This window comes from Pinus tabuliformis, chromosome 1_1 (genome assembly GCF_031772625.1).
Source record: "Pinus tabuliformis cultivar Carrire ecotype Pingquan chromosome 1_1, CPIR1, whole genome shotgun sequence".
NCBI lineage: Eukaryota > Viridiplantae > Streptophyta > Pinopsida > Pinales > Pinaceae > Pinus > Pinus tabuliformis.
The window spans coordinates 804,246,679-804,271,445 of NC_142297.1; the positions used below are offsets into that span (position 1 = coordinate 804,246,679).

Consider the following 24,767-nt stretch of genomic DNA (forward strand, 5'->3'; position numbering starts at 1 on the left):
AGCTCTGAATTTTGGTTTACAAGTAATTGGAGAAACATGACCGAATTCCTTCACAGCTTAGATTACAGGCCTGATGGGTAGTTATTCTGCTAAAATTGATGGGGGTTTAATCTCGGTCTTGTGCCTTCGTTTCGTGCTATAGAGGTGGTCCAGATCACCGAGAGAATAAAACCCTGGTGCAAAGATTAATTATCCATCCACCAAGTTAACTTTGCATTTTGTTGTGTGTTGCTTTTTTAATCATGTTTGCCTGCACAAGAGGCATTCCATAGTTTGAAAACTATGTTTCTTGTATAACTGGGTTTAGTTATGCAATAATTCTTATTTCAGTTAGATGAGGTATCTCCCTTGCGTTTTTTTGAATGCAACCGAACCCTGTTCTTTAAGGCCCGTTTTATTATCAGATGTGAAACGATACACGTTTGAGTCATCTCTTTCTTGAGGTCTGAAATCTCGTTATGCTCACATTTATTTTGGGTTCCAGATTTTGACTGTGAAAAGGGAAATCACTAGGACAATTATATAATGTTTGACAATTAAAGGCCCGCTGCCCCACCCCCTTATTACATGCTGAAGCCTGATTCCCTTTTCATGTCACAGACCCATTCAAGGACCCAGAAGCGGAAGATGTTGGACCGGGTACAAAGGATTATGTACATGTTCGTATACAGTAGAGGAATGGAAGAAAGTGCTTGACTACAATTCAAGGTCTTTGGAAGGATTATAATTATAATAAGATTCTTAAAGATTTCAAAAAAGAGTTCTGTTGCAATGGTACTGTTGTGCAGGATCTAGAGCTGGGGTAGGTATTGCACAAGTCGTCTTATGATCCATTTCAATTAGGGATTTTGGAAGATATTTCTGGTATTGTTCCTCATACAAGTTTACTTGTTTTTTAGGTTATCCAGCTTCAAGGTGATCAAAGGAAGAACGTTTCTCAGTTCCTTATCAATGTAATTTCCTAACCATGCACAATTGCAACTTCTTTTATAGTTTAAAAGTTAAAACATGGTTTCTGTGAGTTTAAAACAATTTTTTTTCTGATTGATGAATTTACTCTTGCAGGCTGGTTTGGTGAAGAAAGATAAGATCAAAATTCATGGATTTTAAACGACTTATTTGATGAAGACGTAGATCAGTAAAAAATGCATTAATGTGCTGTTTTTAGATTTCAAATTGTACTTTTGACAGTACATATGTACTGTTACTACTGTGTTGGTGATCGCCTCATGTATAGGTGGCGGATAAATTATTTTCTTTGTTTTCTTAGGGATTTTAACGTTGTAAGGAATGTCCTCTCCTGAGTCAAATCTGGTATCATATGTTGTCTGTAAACCTCTGTACTCTTCCAATTATAAATATTAGAAAAACTGCGAAATTAGGGTTCATTGTCCTCATGGGAGTCCCTTGAATTAGTGACTGTTAGGGTTAGGGTTATTTGGGTTTCTATGATGTCTGGATCGCTAATCTGCTGGGCTTAAAATTCTGTGGAAGTGCTGACATCGGAAAAGTAAAACATCCGGCCATTATTTGGTTGGTAGTTGCAGTGCTCTTGTGTTCTATGTATCTTTTTTTTTATAGGGAAGTTTGGACGCTATTATGTCAATAGAAGGGTACTTTCTGATGTATTGTTTTTGCCAGCATTTTTCGTTGTTTTTCGGATGTATTTGTACCCACATCACCGTTGATTTCAAGGCTTTTTTGGGTCACTGAGATTGCTATGATTGAATTTGTAAATGTTAAAATTCACGATGGAATTCTTGTAAGTGATGATACAGACCACCTAATCCAGGGTACAATGGGTTCCTAATAATCACCAGGTTATGTTTGACCTCTCAGTTGCACCATCCCAATATCAGAATTATTACTGATGCCTTAGCTAACGGCGGCTTTATCTGGGTATGGATATAGTAAGCTTCAGCGTGTGTGGTCCTTTTTGGCGATCTTTCTGTTTTTCAGACAGGATTTTATGCCCCGTAGCTTTTATTCTATTTATAATGTTTAGTTTAAAGATTGTGAACAAAGATCAAATCAGGGTTTATTTGCTTCACATTTGACTTCAGTGTAAGCGTTTGTATGCTGTATGAATTCCTGGGATCTGATTACATTCTCAGTATTATATGACAACCTTTTGGCTCACAAGAGTGAAATAGCTCTGAATTTTGGTTTACAAGTAATTGGAGAAACATGACCGAATTCCTTCACAGCTTAGATTACAGGCCTGATGGCTAGTTATTCTGCTAAAATTGATGGGGGTTTAATCTCGGTCTTGTGCCTTCGTTTCGTGCTATAGAGGTGGTCCAGATCACCGAGAGAATAAAACCCTGGTGCAAAGATTAATTATCCATCCACCAAGTTAACTTTGCATTTTGTTGTGTGTTTCTTTTTTAATCATGTTTGCCTGCACAAGAGGCATTCCATAGTTTGAAAACTATGTTTCTTGTATAACTGGGTTTAGTTATTCAATAATTCTTATTTCAGTTAGATGAGGTATCTCCCTTGCGTTTTTTTGAATGCAACCGAACCATGTTCTTTAAGGCCCGTTTTATTATCAGATGTGAAATGATACACGTTTGAGTCATCTCTTTCTTGAGGTATGAAATCTCGTTATGCTCACATTTATTTTGGGTTCCAGATTTTGACTGTGAAAAGGGAAATCACTAGGACAATTATATAATGTTTGACAATTAAAGGCCCGCTGCCCCACCCCCTTATTACATGCTGAAGCCTGATTCCCTTTTCATGTCACAGACCCATTCAAGGACCCAGAAGCGGAAGATGCTGGACCGGGTACAAAGGATTATGTACATGTTCGTATACAGCAGAGGAATGGAAGAAAGTGCTTGACTACAATTCAAGGTCTTCGGAAGGATTATAATTATAATAAGATTCTTAAAGATTTCAAAAAAGAGTTCTGTTGCAATGGTACTGTTGTGCAGGATCTAGAGCTGGGGCAGGTATTGCACAAGTCGTCTTATGATCCATTTCAATTAGGGATTTTGGAAGATATTTCTGGTATTGTTCCTCATACAAGTTTACTTGTTTTTTAGGTTATCCAGCTTCAAGGTGATCAAAGGAAGAACGTTTCTCAGTTCCTTGTCAATGTAATTTCCTAACCATGCACAATTGCAACTTCTTTTATAGTTTAAAAGTTAAAACATGGTTTCTGTTAGTTTAAAACAATTTTTTTCTAATTGATGAATTTACTCTTGCAGGCTGGTTTGGTGAAGAAAGATAAGATCAAAATTCATGGATTTTAAACGACTTATTTGATGAAGACGTAGATCAGTAAAAAATGCATTAATGTGCTGTTTTTAGATTTCAAATTGTACTTTTGACAGTACATATGTACTGTTACTACTGTGTTGGTGATCGCCTCATGTATAGGTGGCGGATAAATTATTTTCTTTGTTTTCTTAGGGATTTTAACGTTGTAAGGAATGTCCTCTCCTGAGTCAAATCTGGTATCATATGTTGTCTGTAAACCTCTGTACTCTTCCAATTATAAATATCAGAAAAACTGCGAAATTATGTTTCCAAAAATTTGTTCTTGATATTTTATTTTTATTTTGATGATATTACAAGACATTAGTTTGGGGGTGCGCAACATGAGGCAGAATGCTATGGTTTGAGAATTATCTTAAAATACAGAAGGATGCATATTTTTCAATTTGTCTGCTTAATCAGATGGATCTTTAAGACTGTTTTTTCTTTGGCATTGCATGATATTAGCATCAACTTGTTTGGATGGATTTTATTATTAGCATTTGCATCAGATGTTGCAAAGGAAACACCGTAAGGATGGGTCTTAACGGGATATCTTATTTATGAACCATTGATTGCCCATATATTTTGGGGGTCATAGGATGCCGAGGGATGAGTTGCTTCTGAGTAAGAGGATCGAGAATAAGAAGAGAAAACGACATTTTTTATATGTCGTAGAACTTACTGCACCCAAATTTAGGAGTTAAAAAATCTCATATCATTTAAAAAATCTACTTCAAAATCAAATGCATTGTCTGTGATTATGCCTATGGTGGTCATATAAAAAAACAAAAAAGAAAAGCCTCAAATATTCCATAATGGCTTTAGATCCCAAATGGACTTGATGATCTTCATATAATGGATTTCGTCTATTTTTCATGCCACAATACTTAGGATTGAAGCATAGACCTGTTTGACTATACACATGGTGAGACTCATTTACAATCTATATCAGAGGAATCATACCCAAGGCCCCTCCAAATTCAATTACTATGTATAATGTTGTGCCATTAATATTGCTAATAAGTGTGGAAAAAATTATGGTGTCACATGAAAAATTATGCATCTCAAACATAGCATTTGAAGTGCAACAAAAATGCTTTTTAATTTGATTGAAGTTCCATCTGCATCATGCAATCAAATTGTTATCTATAAAACCCTATCCCTATCATTAATACAAAATCACATCATGATGTGATTACATTGTATATGTCCTTTTTATTTTCATCATAAATAAAAAACACAACCCAAGGGCATTTATGTATGACCATTGTTGTGGCTTTAAAACATTTAACTTTTATATATTATTTTTACAAAATTCTCATTAGTACTCTAAAAACCAAACAACTTCTTAGATTTGTCGGGCTCACATTTTGATTTAAATACGAATTTTTAGTATTTGATTAATAAATTTGTTACTTATAAGCATTATATCACTTTCTATTTTAGATTGGTTACTTACAAGCATTATATCATTTTCTATTTTATTGCAAGAGATGCTAATTTCATTCATTTATTTATTGTAATAATTATATAAAATATTAATTAAAAAATATTTTAGAAAATATATAATTCAAATTATAAAAAAGTTCTATCTAAACTTTTATAATATTTTTTTATTTCTTAATGAATTACACTGTAAAATCTGTAAAGAGCAAACGCACTAATCCTAATTTTACTGGCGCCTGCAAATTCTAATAAGCAGAAGAGTGTCTCCTATATATACTAATCTCAAAATCAACCCACGTACCATTTACTTTCACAAATGATCCTTTACAGTTGAGCAATGTTTACTCATTCAAGACTTTAACAAACGATAGCATTGAACTACCATTATACATTGTGCATTCTATATATTGAATTTCTAGGTTATGTTGGACTTAAATTGTAATTTAGTGGCTCAAATTTTCTCAACAGTTACATGTGAACTATAAGGATTGTTATTATTACAAAATTTTGAATGATTGATTGGATTTTATTATATAAATAATTAAGGGAAACGAAGAATAATAATTTGTATACTTTTGATTAAGGATTTATTTTATTTTGGGTTTTTTTTCTACAAACGTGTAGATAATCCTTGTATTTCTCTCCAATATCCACCAATAAATTTACACACCAGAAAAGAAAATGGAAGCTATAAAATCCAAGGTGAGCTATTCTTAGTTGGAGGTCGGCCAAACAACATAAGCAAGAGACATTCATCAATCCTTCTCTGGACAAGTATTTATGTGTACACAGAACAGAGCATCTGAGAGTATATTCTTAATTAGCGTTGGGTTTGGTTTCTTAGTTGATTTTAACAGGAAAGGATATCATTTGTATTAAGACATGACTGTGGCCAAGCCATACAGTAAGATAACAAAACAAAAGTAATGGTATGACAATTGTCTTTCAAAAAGACTCAAAATTTAAAAATCGTCGTCTATTCTTACCTTACTGGAGGTATAGATGTAAAGCCAACAGTTACAATGTCTAGCATACTGAACTGGTAAAAAAACTACTTTGCAATAAATAATAAAAACCTGAACTTAAATGAAATCATGTCTGCCAAGGGCTTCTTTCTTGATGGCTGCGGGAAGATTGAATTCCAGAGCTGTATTTCTGATCTCCATGTCACGAGAAGTTTGCTGAACAGTTCCCTCATCTTTCACTACAATACAAACCAAGCCAATGGATGCCTTTTGAGGGATGACCCTAGAATGTGAAGTGTCTTCATTTAAGTGTGAGCTTCTGGCTAGGCCTAGAGCCAACTCATAGAGTGTCATACAGTTTGCTTCCACCTTCTGTATTTGCTTACTTTGACATGTCAATTTCCCAAAAATCTCCGCGTCACTTTTCTATCTGCAAATAGAAGAATAGCCAGTCTGCTATTGAAGTATGAAAGGGCAAATAGCCAGTCTGCTGTTGAAGTATGAAAGGGCTACTTGCGTATCTCAACTTGGTGATCATTTATTATCTGGGCTCTTCAAAGGTCTGAAGACTCACAAAGAATACACCGACCCAAATGATCGTGTCCCACCTTTCTTTTCTAGATCTCCCCAATAGATATTGTGCCACCTGCTGAGAAGAGAACCTTCACTTAAATCAATTCAATTTTCCACAGGACAGCTTACCTGTTGAATTTTGGTAGTTCTCTTAGCTCGATAATTGTTTGTTATGATTTTACACTCAGGTTGATATTTTCTTTTATTTATTATGCAACATAAAACAATTATACAGAGAAGTACAACAGAAAAACATGAAGAGACAGCCACATAAGAAGTTACACAGGAAATCCCCACTCCAAGGGGAGAAACCCAGCAATCCTTTCATTATGGAATCAAGTCAACAAGACATCAAGTCATATACAAACCAACCAGTAATGTAGTTAAGATAACCAGCCTCCAAGTGCCAACTCAACCCTCGAGCATACCAAGATAAAATGCTTCCAAATCTGTCCACAAAAGAGGTCTGCTTCAGTTCTCCAAAAGCCGAATTTTGCCTTCTACCTCAGCCTCATTTTATGCCACAGAGCTTAGCACTATATTTCAAAATAAAAGCCTCCAAATTCACATGGTTCCACTTCTCATTATTTCACAAAGTAATATGCCTCAGACTTCACACTTACTTCCATAGGAACGAGCCACAAAACCCCAGAGAATTATGCCTCAGGCTTTGTCTTCTACTTGACCTTCCAAGTCTCCTTGAGGAAGGGCAGATCAGAGATATGTTTTACTTCTGTTTTCGGCCTCTGAGATCAGAAATATGTGTGTGAGATGTATCAAATGAGGAATGTGAGAGGGCTATATGTATAGTCTCCAAGCCATGCGAAAGGGTGCCACTTAAGATGAGCCGACATGAGGGTTAGGAGGGTCGACTTGGCAACTTGGTAGGGTAAATGACATTTAACAAAATTCAAGTTTCTTCCTTTGAAAGGGTCACGATGAACATGCCCTTCTATATTTTTCTTTTGACCAATACAAAGCATGAAGAACATGCTTGTCAATAATAATTTTAATTATTCAAAAGTAACATCAATAAAATAATATTATACATTCTCCAACATTACCCAATCCAACTTTGGACTGCAAAATTTGAAAACAAAGAGAAAATGGTACTTAAAAGCAACCATGTCCTGCCACAGACGGAGGAACCAAATACTAGAGAAACCCAAAACCATGCCACAAAGAACACATGGATACAAGGTCCAGTTGATCATTGACTAGTGATCGACCTCTCCAGAGATTGAGAATCCCACCCTCAGCCTTCCAATCCATCACTCGGAATTGATAAACTTCACCATGCGTCAGAGTAAATGACAGGTTACCAGATACTGGGAGGGATTTAGTGCCCATTCTTTCACCATAATGATTCTCCTCCACTTCTCTTGAATATGTGTGTTTCCTTCATTCTTATGATATATTGTGTATTTTGAATGTTAAAGGAAGATGTGAAATAGTTGGAGCTCGCCCATTTATGCATAACTTTCCATTGTCCATCAAAGTTACTTCATTTTCCTGAAGGTCTAAACTTGGTAGAATTCTATTTTTTTGAAACTCCTTGCTGGCACTTGAGCACTACGAATGAGTCTACCCAGACACATATCTCGAGGGCTTGATTGGTTTTGAATATGCTGAACTATAGTCGTAGAGTCCCCAAGTACTTTAAGTCAATTTATTTCTCTCGGCTTTGGGAATTTTCAACCCTTGAAACAATGGCATGCCTCTGCTTGATGTTTGGTGGATTCTCCTAAACCCTTTTCTTAAACTTAGTTCTTGATTTCCTTTGGGATCAAGGAGGATCCCTACTACACCTGCCACCTCAGAGTTTGGTTTCTTAGTTTTAGTTTATATTTTTACTTAATTTGTTTTTTAAGTTTAGCCTTTATTCCTTTAGCTTCTATATTTGTTTTCTATGGAAAACTTCTCATGATTGCCCCTTCTTCCCTAGAATATCAAAATAGAGGGCAACTCAACTGCCAGCCACCACAGCTGGTAACCCTGAGGGACTCTATTGTATTTGATCATATGACTTATGGCTTATCCTATCTGCAACAATACTTGGGCAGGTGGTTCAAATGATTGAGCTGACCCTTGGGGCTCTTTCAGGTGTTCAGATTTTTGGTTCAACTGATTGAGCAATCCCCTAAAGCTGCTATATCTTTTAATTGTTTCTTGTTGTTTAGGTGTTAAATTTTTTTAGCTTCTTGTTTCTCATTTTCTTCCTTCCTTAAGCTTGTTTAGCTTGACTTTTCATCTTTGGTGTTGGTTTGGGTTTTCTTTCATTTTAGCCAACATAGTTTTCTCGACTGTATTTGTAAGTGGGCCCTTGCTTGGTGGTGTGAAACGTCAACTCAGTTGGTAAAAACGCAAATATTCCAGAATTCTCTTCTACTAATGACTTGCAATGTAAAGAGAAAACACACTAATCCTAATTTTATTGGTGCCTGCAAATTCTAATAAATAGGAGAGTGTCTCCTATATATACTAATCTCACACTCACAATCAACCCACGTACCATTTACTTCCACAAATGATCCTTTACATTGGCTAAAGGGTCGTAACAGTTGATTTTAACAGGAAAGGATATCATTTGTATTAAAAAATGGCTGTGTCCAAGACATACAGTAAGATAACAAAACAAAAATAAGGGTATGACAATTGTCTTTCAAAAAGACTCAAAATTTAAAATTCGTTGTCTATTCTTACCTTTCTCGAGGTATAGATGTAAAGCCAACAGGTACAATGTCTAGCATACTGAACTGGTAAAAAAACTACTTTGCAATAAATAATAAAAACCTGAGCTTAAATGAAATCATGTCTGCCAAGGGTTTCTTGCTTGATGGCTACCGGAAGATTGAATTCCAGAGCTGTATTTCTGATCTCCATGTCACGAGAAGTTTGCTGAACAGTTCCCTCATCCTTCACTACAATACAAACCAAGCGAATGGATGCCTTTTGAGGGATGACCCTAGAATGTGAAGTGTCTTCATTTAAGTGTGAGCTTCTGGCTAGGGCTAGAGCCAGCTCATAGAGTATCATACAGTTTGCTTCCACCTTCTGTATTTGCTTACTTTGACATGTCAATTTCCCAGAAATATCTGCGTCACTTTTCTATCTGCGAGTATAAGAATAGCCAGTCTGTTGTTGAAGTATGAAAGGGCTACTTGCGTATCTCAACTTGGTGATTATTTATTATCTGGGCTCTTCAAAGGTCTGAGGACTCACAAAGAATACACCGACCCAAATGATCGTGTCCCACCTTTCTTTTCTAGATCTCCCCAACAGATATTGTGCCACCTGCTGAGAAGAGAACCTTCACTTAAATCAATTCAATTTGCCACAGGACAGCTTACCTGTTGAATTTTGGTAGTTCTCTTAACTCGATAATTGTTTGTTATGATTTTACACTCAGGTTGATATTTTCTCTTATTTATTATGCAACATAAAACAATTATACAGAGAAGTACAACAGAAAAACATGAAGAGACAGCCACACAAGAAGTTACATGGGAAAACCCCACTCCATACAAACCAACCAGTAAAGTAGCTAAGATAACCAATCTCCAACCTCCAAGTGCCAAGTCAACCTTCGAGCATACCAAGAGAAAATGCTTCCAAATCTGTCCATAAAGGAGGTCTGCTTCAGTTCTCCAAAAGCTGAATTTTTCCCGCTGCCTCAGCCTCAAATTATGCCATGGAACTTAGCACTATATTTCAAAATAAAAGCCTCAAACTTCACATGGTTCCACTTCTCATTATTTCACAGAGTAATATGCCTCAGACTTCACACTTACTTCCATAGGAACGAGCCACAAAACCCCAGAGAATTATGCCTCAGGCTTTGTCTTCTACTTGGACCTTCCAAGTCTCCTTGAGCATATCATTAGCTAAGTGTTAATGCATTTAAAATATTGTATTACAATTCTGTGAAATTTCTTTTATGTTTTCTCCTTTTTCTTTTTCTAGTTTTTAAAGTTGAAATGAGCTCTAGCCTACAATGCTATGTATTCATAAACATGTTTATTTACGATAAGGCCTTTATCTCTGACAAATATTTTTCTAAATTAATAGATTGCTAGCATTTGTTATCTATAATTCTCACAACAAAATTTGTGAGCATTCAAGTTTTCGGTAAATTTCAGACATCAGCTAGAAGAAGCAAGAATTGAAGCTTTGGTAAATCTCAAGACTTCCAATGCTGAAGCCGCAACCAAAAATCTTAAGGTAGAGGGAGTGTCCCTATAAATATTGGTACACATTTAAGAATATTTCTATAATTCTGGTTGTTTACAACATTTAGAAAAAGTGAATAGATATGTTGATATTTAGGTCATTGACATAACACACACACTGCATGGATAATGGATTTCCGCATTTTATGCCTTACGGCGTTTCCTTTGCAACATTTGGTGCAAATGCTAGTATATACATTGTTAAAGATCTATTTAAAAACAATGACTATCCTAACTGAGAGAGGAATACGATATGATGAAAATTCCATTACATATTTAGAATGGCTTTAGATAAATCACATTTAATGCTTGTTGTGTATGTTTAGTCTTGACATATTGACAAAAATGTTTATCTTGGAAAGATTACATTAATCTTACATTTCCACTCAATGGTGGCTTCATTGTATCACTTATTTGAATAGGTAAAACATTGGGTTAAGTCTTTTTTTTCTTAAATGAAATTTCTCACCATGTTCTTCCTTTTTTTTTTCAAATAATAGCATGGTATAAAATGTTATTGAGGTTAAGAGTTGTTTCGTTATTTTTACTTTTAATTAAATTTAATATAAAGAATTAAAATTAATTTAAAATTTTATTTCAAGTTTTATATTTTTCTTTAATAACGAGCATAGTTTAAAATTGTATTTAGATTAATGAGATATTTCGTAATTTTTAATTATGTTCCAGGTAAGGAATAAGAAATGATAATTAATAGATATATTTCATGAATACGTATAATAATTATGTTATATTTTTTAATATTTTATTAGAAATGAATATTCAATTGGCATTATCTTATCTGTTTGAGTAAAACTATTATTATTGTTATTTTGATGAATATTGTTGTAATGACTTGACTTTGAAAAAGCACTCTTAGCGAATATAGTTGTAGATTATTTCTTGGAAGCTCATAGACAACCAATTTCTACTCTTTTTTTTAATGTCTTATTATAATTAATCAATAAATAATTTACTTAGTATTTAAGGCAACTAAGTTATGAATTAAAGTAAATAAAGGTGTAGATTTAATTATATTAGATATGGACACCTCTCATACACACATATATATATCCTTTTCTTATTTTTTTTCTTTTAGTTTTTAATTGAGAAATGTATTTATTTTGACAAATGATATGGATATGTTTATTATATTTCTTTATAATTTTTTTTATATAAATTATGAATTAAAATAAATGTAATGATAATGTTTTTAGAAAATTTATATTATTATATTTTGTAAACTAGGATGGATTTTGTATTTTACATCTAAATTAATAAAATTTCATGGTATGTTGTTTCACATATTAAATGTTTTATAGATATTTTAAAATATCTATAAAACAAATCTATATTAAATATGGAATGTAGAAAATTGCACACACAGATATATATATATATATATATATATATATATATATATATATATATATATATATATATATATATATATATATATATATAATTATTTTTTCCATAATTATATGGATTTTGAATTCTTTTTAAGAAGAAAGTATAAGATAATTGTTTGTATTGCTGCAATATTTCCACTTAAATGAGAAATAAATACTTAAAAATTGTGGACAAGGAATACAATTGTGAGGTTAATTTCAAAAAGAAAATTGATTGTTTTTTATTTTTAAATTAATAAAATTAGAAAAAACCAAAAGTTATCTATAAAGAATTGATGCAACATTTAAAACTATTAACATAATGAAAATTTATATTTTTTACCAAGTAGAGCTCACTATGAAGTAACTCAAAATATAATCTCTCAAGGTAACTATCTCGTAGCTCAAAAGATAATTTTTTTGATTTTTCAAGGAATATTAAATTTATAAGAGAAACATTCATCATTGGATTTTCACATTAATAATTTATGTGGCAAGAAAAATAAAATATAAATTAATATCTCTTTTACAAATTACAGATTTGTTATTTATATAAACACATATATGTATGCTTGCAATTTCACCAATTATGAATATTTGTGACATGTTGTATTAGTTCAATTATGCATATTTGTAACATGTTGTATTAGTTTGTCTAGACAAAACATATTGAAGAAAAACATGTTGATTATGTTTTATGCATTCGTACCATTAAAGGGGCTGACATCCAAGGTTGTGTAGACACCGACCTCTAACATCAAGGTGGGACTAGTGTCGAGGAGAATAGACGGATCAAAATACCATTAAGAAATTTGTTATTGTTGATTGGGAGAACCACCTAAGCATCGTTGTTGAAGGACGAGAATTCTAAGGCACCTCCTAGTGGTTCAAGTTTCCTCATAAGCACCTGAGTGATTCTTCCCAAATCAAATAGGTTCATCAACCACAAGCTTCCAGTGAATTCTTCAGCCTCATAAGCAGGCCTTTCTCTGAAAAACCAATCACTAGCAAGCCTCCTGGGAGGCATTTCACTATGCAAAGAACTTCATCTCACTTTCAAGAGAAGAGAGCCCATTATCAAGAAGGTTCAATCCTATGGTCAAACTATCTATGGGTGAGCAATCACTTTTCTAGGTGGTTCCACAGTGAGTCAATCATTACAGTTTCAACCCCAAGGAACTCTTAGTGGTTCAACAACCCTCACAAGCACCTATGTGATTCTCCCCAATTTGACAAGTTCATAAACCATAAGCTTCCAGTTCGGTTCTCTCTTTGTGTCTTTCTATGAGTCATGGATGATTTCCCACGGGCCTTTCAGCATGTTATATTCTTTTCCACATGAGTCTCTTGACCTTCCTTATTCTTGTTCTCTCATAGGAGCCTCTCGACCTCATCTTTTCTATGTGCACATCAGGTCTTCTCTCCCCTTCCGGCAGCACATGAGAGAATGTAAAAACCACATAATACTCTCTCCTTCCCCTTCGTTTTTTGTTATAACCTCATTGTTGCCTTCTTGGCCACAATGGTTTTATTGTTCAAAGCGGTATGATGGGATCAATTTTGTGGACGATGCCACCATACTCTATTTCCTGTTTCTTTTTCCATCCTGCCCTCTTGCAACATTGTCACAAAAGTTTGATATACAAAATTTGTGCATGTACAAAATTTGTGCATATACAGAGGATATATAAAAGTATATGACTTATGTATATGTGCATATTCTATAAAATAGATATGGAACTATGCATATATGGAAGATTGCTTCTCTATATGCGCAACTTGTGTACACACACACACACAGATGGAAGTGTGCATTTACAGAAAATGGCTTCCATATATTCACAACCTCTCTACATGCACAACTTCTCTATATGAACATATATATGGAAGTGTGAATATATGGAAGATGACTTCCATATATATCTATAGATACAAAAGTTGTGCATATATGGAAGTAGTATTCATTATATGCATAGTTATATATCTATGTTATAGAATATGCACATATACATGTTGATTTTTGGTAGCTTGGTAGGTACTCCAAGCCCTAGGGTTCGAGGTTTGGAGGTTGGAGCACCATAAAAGTCATTTGTGGGCTTGGATCCCAAGGATGGGGTTTTGTATCCAAAGGGTTTGGGCCAAAACCATGAGGCATTTTCTTCATGTGATGGATGGAGATGATAGAGGGTGTTGAGGAGAATCCAACGCAATGAAAATTGTCAAAATATGAGTTGTAGAAGATGAGTTATGAATTTTTGAAGATATTGTGTGGGTTTGTTTGAGTCAATCTAGTAGTTGTAGACCTTATGAATACTAGACAAGCCCTCCTCGAGGAATTTGTTGGAGCCACATATGAGGATATATATTAGACATATGTTTGAGATCATTTCATCATCCACAAGTGCACATTTCATAAGGAAATAGAATCTAAAGTTGAGCCGCAGGTTAAGGGAGCCGAAGTAAGGAGGAATATGGCCGCGTTTGGGGCACATTTTTTATTGTTTTCAGGTTTGAGTATAAGGACAAGGAGGCTGCAGCTTCAGGAGCAAGTCTAGGTGGTTTCTTGTTGTGTTAAGGTTGTGTTCTCTTGTGAAATTAAGTCACAAGTCTATTCTGGAAATTAAGGTATATTGTAGCCTTAAATCATAGCTTGTGAGGAGGTCGCATGTCATACCAGAGGGTTAGTAACCAACGTAAACATTAACGTGGAGAAGCAGTGACACAAAGGAGGAATTCAACAGTTGTAGGAGGTTGTTAGCAAGTGAAATAGAGGGTTAACAATGAGCACATTTTTTCCATAACCAGTCAACATTACCTATATCATAAGTACACCATATTTGAAGGTATGTTGATGTTATTTTGATGATGAATTTATGTTAGGTGGATGGTCCATGTGTGGAGAATTTATTCATCCTATGGGAGAGTGTGTTAGGGTTTTCTTCAATGTTCAAAAACCCAAATTGGGAGCAGATTTCACAGTGCATCGTGATAGAAGTATTGGACATCATTAGATTGTTGGAGGGAAACATGTTTGTCTAAAAGTATCCCTTGACAAACATTCATAAAGGGATTTTGATAGTTGAAGTTTGGGTGAAGTCTTTGGAGCCTATGTGTAGCTCTTTGATGGATGAAAGAAGCTACTAGATTGGTAGGTTGAAGCTCAGGTATTGACCAGCCTAGAAGAGAAGATTGGACCAAACCGTTTTCATTGGAGAAGAAGTGACTTGCAACAGTGATAAGTGGAAGCCCTAATGGAGTCTATGTGTTGTTTCTTGATGGACTAAGTGATAGCTAGAGAGAAGAACGGAAGTGAAGGGCCGATAGGATGAGATACAACATAGATGTTGTGACTGTGCACTAGAACTGCGAGATTGTCATTGTATCTTGCATTCTTGTACTTGTGGATAACTGAGGGCCATTATCCCTTATATGGGATCCATAGACAGTTATATTATTTAGATATTTTAATATAATGAAGATTGGTTTGTCGTACATATTTGTACAATATTTTGTAAAAAAATTTCTATACTTGTCCATGTGTGATTTACTTTTATTTATATTCCTTTGTGCAAAGTAGCTTTGTTGAGATTATTGGTTTTGTAGCATTGGAGATTTTAAGATTATTTATTAGACCCAAGTTCATGGAAATTCAACAATATATAAGCCATATACTGAAGTTGCGCATATATGGAAGCAATCTTCTGTAAATGCACGCTTCTATTATGTGTGTGTGTGTGTGTGTGTGTGTGTGTGTGCATATACAAAATATGCACATACACAGAATATGGCTTCTTCATATGCGTGAATTTTGTATATGCACATATCTATGGAAATGTGCATAGATGGAAGATTTTGTATATGTGCAGTTTCTGTATATACACACACATATATATATATATATATGAAAGTGTGCATTTACGGAAAATGGCTTCCATATATTCACAAATTCTATATATGCACATAGATATGGAAGCATGCATACACGGAAGTTGGCTTTCATATATGTGTGCATATACAAACATTGCACATATACAAAAGATGATTTCAGTATATGCATGCTTCCATATATAAGTGCATATACAAAAGTTGAGCATATACGGAAGCCATCTTTCGTATATGAAATCTAATATAGATATATATATATATATATATATATATATATATATATATCTTCTGTATATATGTGTGTGTATGTGAATATACAAAATATGCACATATACGAAAGCCATATTCTGTATATGCACAACCTTTTTATATGGGCATAGATATGGAAGCCTTCATATATGGAAGATGATTTACATATCTATGTGCATATATAGAAGTTGTGCATATATGAAAGTCATATTCTGTATATGCATGATTCTATATCTATATGCATATATAGAGGTTATGCATATATTGAGGTCATCTTCCATGTCAGCACACTTCTATAAATATGTGCATATACAAAAGCCATGCAGATAAATAAGTCATCTTCCACATATGTGCAGATTTTGTATATGAACATATATATATGGAAGATATATTATGTATATGCATAGCTTTAGTATATATGGTTTTTTTATGCACCTCTTCTATAACATAGATATGGAATTTTTCATATACCGCATATTGTTTCCATATATGCACAACATTTGTATATGCACATATATATGGAAGCCAACTTTTGTATATGGACATTTCCATATCTATGGGCATGTATAGAATTTGTGCATATAAAAAATTTGCAGATATATGGAACACGTCTTCCGAAAATGTACACTTCCATATATATGTGTATATACAGAAATTGCACATATACAAAAGTTTCCATATATGCACATTTCCATACATATGTGCATATACAAAAGCCACACATAGGAAGAAGTCATATTCTGTATATGCGTAGATTTTCTATATGCATACACACAAAAACACACACACGCATATTGTTGGAAGCGTGCATATACAGAAAATTGCTTCCGTATATGCGCAACTTCAGTATATGACTTATGTATATGTGCATATTTTATAACATAGATATGGAAATGTGCATATATGGAAGATTGCTTATGTATATGTGTAACTTTTGTATATGTATATATATATGGAAGTCATTTGCCATATATGCACAATTCCATATCTATGTGCATATATAGAAGTTGTGAATATATGGAAGCAATTTTCCATAAATGCACGCTTCCATATATATGTGTGTGTGTACAGAAGCTGCACATATACGAAAGCAATATTTGATATATGCAAAGTTCCATATCTATGTTATAGAAGATGCACATATACTGAAGTTGTGTATACACGGAAATAATATTCCATGTATGAATGTTTCCATATATATGTATATATGTGCATATACAAAATTTTCACATATATTGAAGATGACTTCATATTATGTGTTGTTTTAGTATATGAACATATGTATGGAAGTGTGCATATACAGAAGATGAAGTTATAAGAGGCAAGAAGCTACAGGGAAGTTTCAGAACAGTAAATGATCAAATGATCAGTTTGTTTGTTGGTGTCTGATATGTGCTGAAGATAGAAGAAGGAGTTCTAGAGACACTTATAGAATTCTGAGGGAGTTGATGCCAAATAGAAGCTCAAGTAAGCTTAGTGCATTGATTGAGGGAATCAAGTCCAAGGAATCCTATTGTTTGCAGAGTAAGGACAACCAGGGACAGGATGGTATTCTAAGCCCATTGGTTCAATTGTAAACCTTTGGAGTTGAGTTTGGAACTTGTAAAAGAAGCTTTTACCATAATACCAAAGAGCCAAGTCAAGTTGACAAGAGCTCAAGGAGACGTAGCCCATGATATCAGGGTGAACTCCTAGATTATATTGTTGTTATGTGTGGTTGTCTATATGTTGCATTTACTGTTATTTGTCTTTAATATCAGCATGAACAAATAGACACTTAAACAGTATAAACAAAGACATAAACCTATTTCAAGTACTTAATTCCGTAATTGTCAACATAAGCTAGATCATATTTTTGTTAAGCTTTGGAGTGGGAGGTTCTTGTAAGCATAACAAGATTTTAAACCCCCATATTAGATTAGGTGCCATTAGAGCTAGCTACTTGATTGACATAGCATAGTTGCTTGATTGACAGAGCAATATATTGCTTGTTTGACTTGAAAGGTGTTTAAACAGTACAAAAGGATTTGACTGTTTGATTGCTTTTAGACTGACTATTGTTTGAGTTTGCAAAGGTGAAGGGAAAGCTACTGATAGCTGAGTCCAGGAAGGACAAGAAGGAAGAAAGGCCAAAGGCATTCTCCTTACCCCAAGGACCTCAAGGCAATATTTGAAGCACAAGAGGTTTGAGTGCTAAAGGTTTCTTGAATAAGCTTTTTGTGAGTTTTGTTGAAGTTATTTTGTTGATTTCGATAATGACAACTTCTACAAGTGAGTTATCAAAATCTTCCTCCTTCACAAGATTCTTTGATGAAGAAATGAAGCAAGACTTGTTCATAATGATGAATATGGTGAGGGAAATGTATGAGGATGAAAGGAAGAGCAACAAACTTCGAGAGCGGTTGAATTCCATGAAGGAAGAAAAGCAATTTCTTTCTGATAGATTGCAAGAAGTGGAAAGCCAAATTCATATTGCAAATATGAACCTGGAAAGGATGCATGAGTTGGAGAAACAACTCCTTATTGCCAGAGAAGCCTTATTCAAGTATCAACTTGAAGAAGAGGTAAACAATTCTAGTTTTTCTTCAATTTCCTCTAAAAATGATTATGTTGGTTCTTTTGAAAAACATACAAGAGGCATAGGGTCCAAGTTGTTGTCGAAAATGGGCTATGAAGGAAAAGGATTAGGAAAACATGCACAGGGCATTGTTGAGCCAATAATGGTTGAGGAAATGCCTAAGTATTTCGGTCTTAGCTATGGACAAGCTTATCGAGAAAGTTCCAAAGCAATCATGAAGGCAATTGAAACAGTTCCTAAAAGGAGTTTCATTGTAGGTCTTCTACCTCAAGAGTGTAAAGATTGTATTCTTGGGAAATGAAATAGTTTGAAACATACTTTGCAGGAAGAAAGTGTTCATAAGCATGCACTTGAACCAGAGGATTGTAAAAGCTCTGAAAGCATTGAAGAGATTGATGGTGTTCCACAGGGAGCCATTTCTTCATTCGATTCACCTCCTCATGAAGGTAATAAAGGTGAAAGAGAAAGGTATAAATCTAATTTCAATCATATTTCTTTTGATTATGTAAAGCATGATAGATTTCCACATAAGCATGGGAAAATAATTGTATGTTCCTTTTGTGGTTTGGATAACCATAGTGTTTCTAGATGTTGGAAGAGAATGGCCACATATAGGAAACTATTGAAGAAAAGGAGGCAAGAAGCCAAAGGTCCACTGGACAAGGCAAATCATGCTGTCAAGAAGATGCACATGCATTGCACTTACTGCCATAAGCAAGGACATATTTCTGAAAAGTGTTGGACTCTGAATCCAACAATGCTTCCACAAAATCTGAAGAAGGTGGAAAGAGAGAATGGAAAGAATGGAAAGGAAGTTTCCATAATTGATGTGCTGCAGAATGATTCATAGGTTGATATCAATGTGTAGACAAAGGAAGCACCTTTGAAATGGATTGGTAAGAAATGGTTAGAGTTTCTATCGAATTAAGGTAGCATGTTTCTTTTGATTTGATGCATTTCTTTGCTAATGAGATGTAAGTTGCAGGGTTTTATCAATAAGGTGAATGAAAAAGTTGAGTATGTAGATTCACTTTATTGCAGCAAAAGTATATTCATTTTAGCTTTTTAAGTACAATGTGCTTAAGAGAAAGTTGAAGGATGAAATACATGCATGGGCATTATATGTATGAACACAGGGATGTTGATATTTTCCTTGTATTTGAACATGTATGTGTAATTGACTTAATGGTCAATTGCTTTGTTTAAAACATGCATGTAATGTAATCTTGACTTGGGAAAAGTCGATTGGTCTCCAAGATTGTAAAAGGGAGATAATGATGAAGTGTTTCATCTTTGAAAAAGAATCCTTAAGTTATTTTTGTACATGCTTGACTTGAAGGGTCAATTGTTTGTAAAGGCATGTTTTTGTTGACTTGTTAACTAGTCTATCATTTGTACAAAGATGTGAAGACATGATGATGATTCACAGGATGTAAAGCTTGTTTCTTTTGATGAAGCAAGAGTTAATGATTTTTTTGACAATATGTCAGGAAAACATACTGTAATTGGTACAAATGTAAATTTCTATTAAGAATATGCAATCTTACATTTGTTTGAACCACCTTGGATCAATGATAAAGGAAGAAAAGCTCAACTACCTTTTGTAACCTTCTCAGCATAAGTTTTGCATGAATTCTGAAGGAAAACTAATTTTAACAGGAGGACAAGAGGAAAGTGTTGGCTACCTTCAAAGTTCTAGTTCAGAGGTACTAGCTATGCAGGGTAAGTGTATGGAGGCTGAAAGAAGAGGGTGGCGTACTCTCATTTACTGTTCAGATCAATATATTAGTCTTTTGGGGTCCAAAAGATTCTCAATGGGGAGGAGTGATTAGAAAATAATCCAGGACCTTAACCAGAGATAAGACCAAAGGTAAAGAACAAAAGGTTAAAAGGTTAAAAGGTTCATATTGGCCTTAAAGCACCGAATACCTTGTTAAGCACTAAATCTTTTGTTAAAGTGCAAAAACCTTTGTTTAGTGTAAAACCTTTGTTAAAATGCTAAACCTTTATAAAGCACTTTTTTCGTAAAATCTGAATAAAGCATGTGGGCAGTATCGGCCAAGCGGTAAACAGTATATCGCATGGGTGGAAGGCTGGAAGCAGCATTCGACGCAAGGCATGTGATTCCATTCAACAGGTGACATGTAGCAGAGCAAAAATACTTTTCTCGCGCACCCTCAGTTAGATATCGTTCGTGCAGGAAATCTGCATGAGATTGAGTGATGTCTGTTGGATTGAGCAGGGTCACATCAGCAACGAAGATTGTCTAGGCAAGTTGGCCATCAGACGATGCAGCAACCATTGGATGATGAGTTAGATCGATGGTTTAAGATTAACCCAACCGCAAAAGCTGTATGGCTTATTGTCCCTAACCATCAGGGTTATATCACACATATGTGCACCCAACAGTTGTAGTAACATAATGGCTACCTCTGATGATCAGTCTAGCGGAGTGGCTAAAGTTTAGCAGATTTCGCTAAGTTTAGTCGAAGACAGGTGTAGTTGCTAATTTTGGTGGAGTTACCAAATAAAAGGAGAGACTGAGTAGTTTTAAAGGGGGAGATGGAAAACACATGGGGAGTCCAAAGAGACAAAGGCAGAGCTCGAGAGTTCGAGAAACTTAGAGAGAGTGAAACAAACCTTCTGAAGCTGATGGAATAGTCCATAACACTGAAGAGTCATCTTCATGGAGAATTCCATCCAAGAAGATTGATTCTGGAGTACAGAAGCCACTAGAGGTTGGAGGCAGTTGCAGGAGCTACCAGAGCTCATTCTCAGTGATCCAGTAGTCAATTATGACTATAAAAGACCTTCTAAATACATTGGAGGGATTTCCAGAAGCATCTGAAGACTTCTAGAGCCAAGAAGCTACAGGGAAGTTTCAGAACAACAAATGATCAAATGATTAGTTTGTTTGTTGGTGTTTGATATGTGCTGAAGACAGAAGAAGGAGTTCCAGAGACAATTGTAGAATTTTGATGGAGTTGGTGCCATCTAGAAGCTCAAATCAACTTAGTGCATTGATTGAAGGAATCAAGTCCAAGGAAGCCTATTGTTTGTAGAGTAAGGATAGCTAGGGATAATATGGTATTCTAAGCCCATTGGTTCAATTATAAACCTTTGGAGTTGAGTGTCGAACTTGTAAAAGAAGCTTTTACCATAATCCCAAAGAGCCAAGTCAAGTTGACAGGATATCAAGGAGACGTAGCCCATGATATTAGGGTAAACTCCTAGATTATATTGTTGTTATGTGTGTTTGTCTATATGATGCATTTACTGTTATTTGTCTTTAATATTAGCATGAACAAATAGGCACTTAAACAATATAAACAAAGACATAAACCTATTTCAAGTACTTAATTCCGCAATTGAGCTAGATTATATTTTTGTTAAGCTTTGGAGTGGGAGTTTCTTGTAAGTATAACATGATGTTAAACCCCATTTTAGATCAGTTAACCCTTTGTTTCACCTCGTAAGAGCCTCCTACAGCTGTGGCATTCCTCCCTTGTGTCACTATTTCTTTGTGTTGATGTTTAGGTTGGTTACCAACCCTCTAGTATGACATGTCACCTCCTCACAAGCTCTGTTTTAGTGATGAAACATACCTTAATTTCCATAATAGACCCGTGACTTACTTTCACAAGAGAATACAACCTTAACCCAACACAAGACCACCTATTCTTTCTCCTGAAGATGCAACCTCCTTGGCCTTATACTCGACCCTGCAAACAGTAAAAAATGTCCCCCAAACTGGTCCCTATTCCTTGTTGTTTTGGCTCCCTTGACTTGAAACTCAACTTCAGATGTTATTTCATTATGAAATGTGTACTTGTGGATGATGGAATGATCTCACACATGTCTAATATGATATTAAAGTATTCAAATTGTAAAAAGTAGTCAAATTCCTTGAGGAGGGCTTGTCTAGCTATCATAAGGTTTCCAATTACTAGACTGACCTTAACCAAGCCCACACAATATCTTCAAAAATTCATAACTCATACTCTAAAACTCAAATTTCAGCGATTTTCATTGCATTGGATTCTCCTCAGCTCCCTCTATCATCTCCATCCATCACATGAAGAAAATGCTGGCCCAAACCCTTTTGGTACAAAACTCCGTCGTTTAGTTCCAATCCCACAAATGACTTTTATGGTGCTCCAACCTCCAAACCTTGAACCCTGGGGCTTGGAGTACCCCCCAAGATACCAAAAATAAACATGTATATGTGCATGTTATATACATAGATATGGAATTATGTATATACGGAATATTACTTCCATATATGCACAACTTCTTTATATATAGATATATATGGAAGTCATCTTCCATATATGCACACTTCCATATCTATGTGCATATAGAGAAGTTGTGCATGTATAGAGGTTGTGAATATATGGAAGCCATTTTTCATAAATGCACGCTTCCATATGTGTGTGTGTGTGTGTGTGTGTGTGTTTATACAAAAGTTGCGTATGTAAGGAAGCAATCTTCCATATATGCATAGTTTCATATCTATGTTAAAGAAGATGCACATATACATATTCCATATACTTTGTATATCTTTTGTATATGCGCAACTTTTTGATATATGTTGTATACGTGAAAATTTTGTATATGCAACTTATGTACATGCACAAATTCTATATAAGAAACTTATGTGACAACAATGCGAGAAGGCATGATGGAAAAATAAATAGACAAGATAGTATGGTTATGATGTCCACAAAATTGATCCCAGTAGACCACTGTGAACAATAGAACCATTGTGTCCAAGAAGGAAACAACGAGGTTACAACGAAAAACGACAAGAAAGGAGAGAGTATTCTATGGTTTTTACATTCTCTCATGTGTTGCAGGAAGGGGAGAGAAGACCCGATTTGCACAGAGAAAAGAGGAGGTTGAGAGGCTCTTGTGAGAGAAAATGAAGAAGGGAGGTCAAGAGGTTCATGTGAAAAATAGTAGAACATGTTGAAAGGTCTATGGGAAGTCATCCATGACTCATATGAAAGACACAAAGAGAGATCCAAATTGGAATCTTGTGGTTTATGAACTTATCAAACTGGGGAGAATCACATAGGTGCTTGTGAGGGTTGTTGAACCACCGAGAGTTACTTGGGGTTGAAATTATGGTGATTGAGTCACTGTGGAACCACCTAGAAAAGTGATTTCTCACCCATAGACAGTTTGACATAGTATTGAACCTTCTTCATAATGGGATCTCTTTTCTTGAATTTAGTTGAAGTTATTTGCATAGTGAAATGCCTCCTAGGAGGATTGTTGGTGATTAGTTTTTGAGAGAAAGGAATTCCTATGAGGATGAATAACCCACTGGAAGCTTGTGGTTATGAATCTATTTGAGTTGGGAAGAATCACTCAGGTGCTTATGAGGACTGTTGAACCACCAAGAGTTGCCTTAGAACTCTGGTGCTTCAACAGTGATGATTAGGCGTCTCTCCCAATCAACAATGAAATCAAATTTCTTAATGGTATTTTGATTCCTCTATTCTCCTAGGAACTAGTCCCACCTTGCCGTTAAAGGTAGGGGTCTAGACGGGCTTGGAAGGCAGCCCCTTCAATGGTATGAATGCATAAAACATAATCAACATGTTTTTCTTCGATATGTTTTCTCCAGACAAACTACTACAACATGTTACAAAAATTCATAACTGGTGAAATTACAAGCATACATATATGTTTTTATATAAATAACAAATTTCTAATTTGTAAAAGAGATATTAATTTATATTTTATTTTTCTTTCCATGTAAATTATTAATGTAAAAATTAGATGATGAATGTTTCTCTTATAAATTTAAAATTCCTCAACAAATCGAAAAATTATATTTTGAGCTACTACATAGTGACCTCTACATGATAAAAAACGTAAATTTTCATTATGTTAATAGTTTGAAATGTTGCACCAATTATTGCCCGATCAGAGTGCAATACAACTCATTTTACATCTCGGGACTCTTGTCATGTGTGAAATGATCATTGAAAGGGTTCAAGGGCAGCTCGACCCTCGCCCTCAAATGCATGATTAGGTAAGTGGGGTGGTTGCGTGCATGGGTTGTGTTAATGATGATGAGAGGAGACGAGGGGTTCTTAATCTCCAGATGGGTAGGGATCAATGTCCCATGCATGCATTTTTCTTGTGTTGGGGTTTGGCTCCTAGAGGTAAGCATAGG

The 24,767-nt window shown here is 34.9% G+C and overlaps 1 long non-coding RNA gene and 1 pseudogene across 3 annotated transcripts; both read left to right on the forward strand.

The window, feature by feature from the left end:
* The first annotated feature begins 680 nt into the window (after nucleotides 1-680).
* Nucleotides 681-1,197, forward strand: LOC149216452 (uncharacterized). Of its 2 annotated transcripts, none has more exons than XR_016250553.1 (3): nucleotides 681-806; nucleotides 900-953; nucleotides 1,066-1,197. It is a non-coding gene; the product is annotated as an uncharacterized LOC149216452 (long non-coding RNA). The 2 variants fall into 2 exon arrangements; XR_016250554.1 differs by having other exon boundaries at nucleotides 702-802.
* A 1,544-nt stretch (nucleotides 1,198-2,741) lies between these two features.
* On the forward strand, nucleotides 2,742-3,543 carry LOC149216453 (protein translation factor SUI1 homolog pseudogene; annotated as a pseudogene). The gene is made up of 3 exons (XR_016250555.1): nucleotides 2,742-2,957; nucleotides 3,051-3,104; nucleotides 3,216-3,543. The product of XR_016250555.1 is annotated as a protein translation factor SUI1 homolog pseudogene (transcript).
* Nucleotides 3,544-24,767: the final 21,224 nt, after the last annotated feature.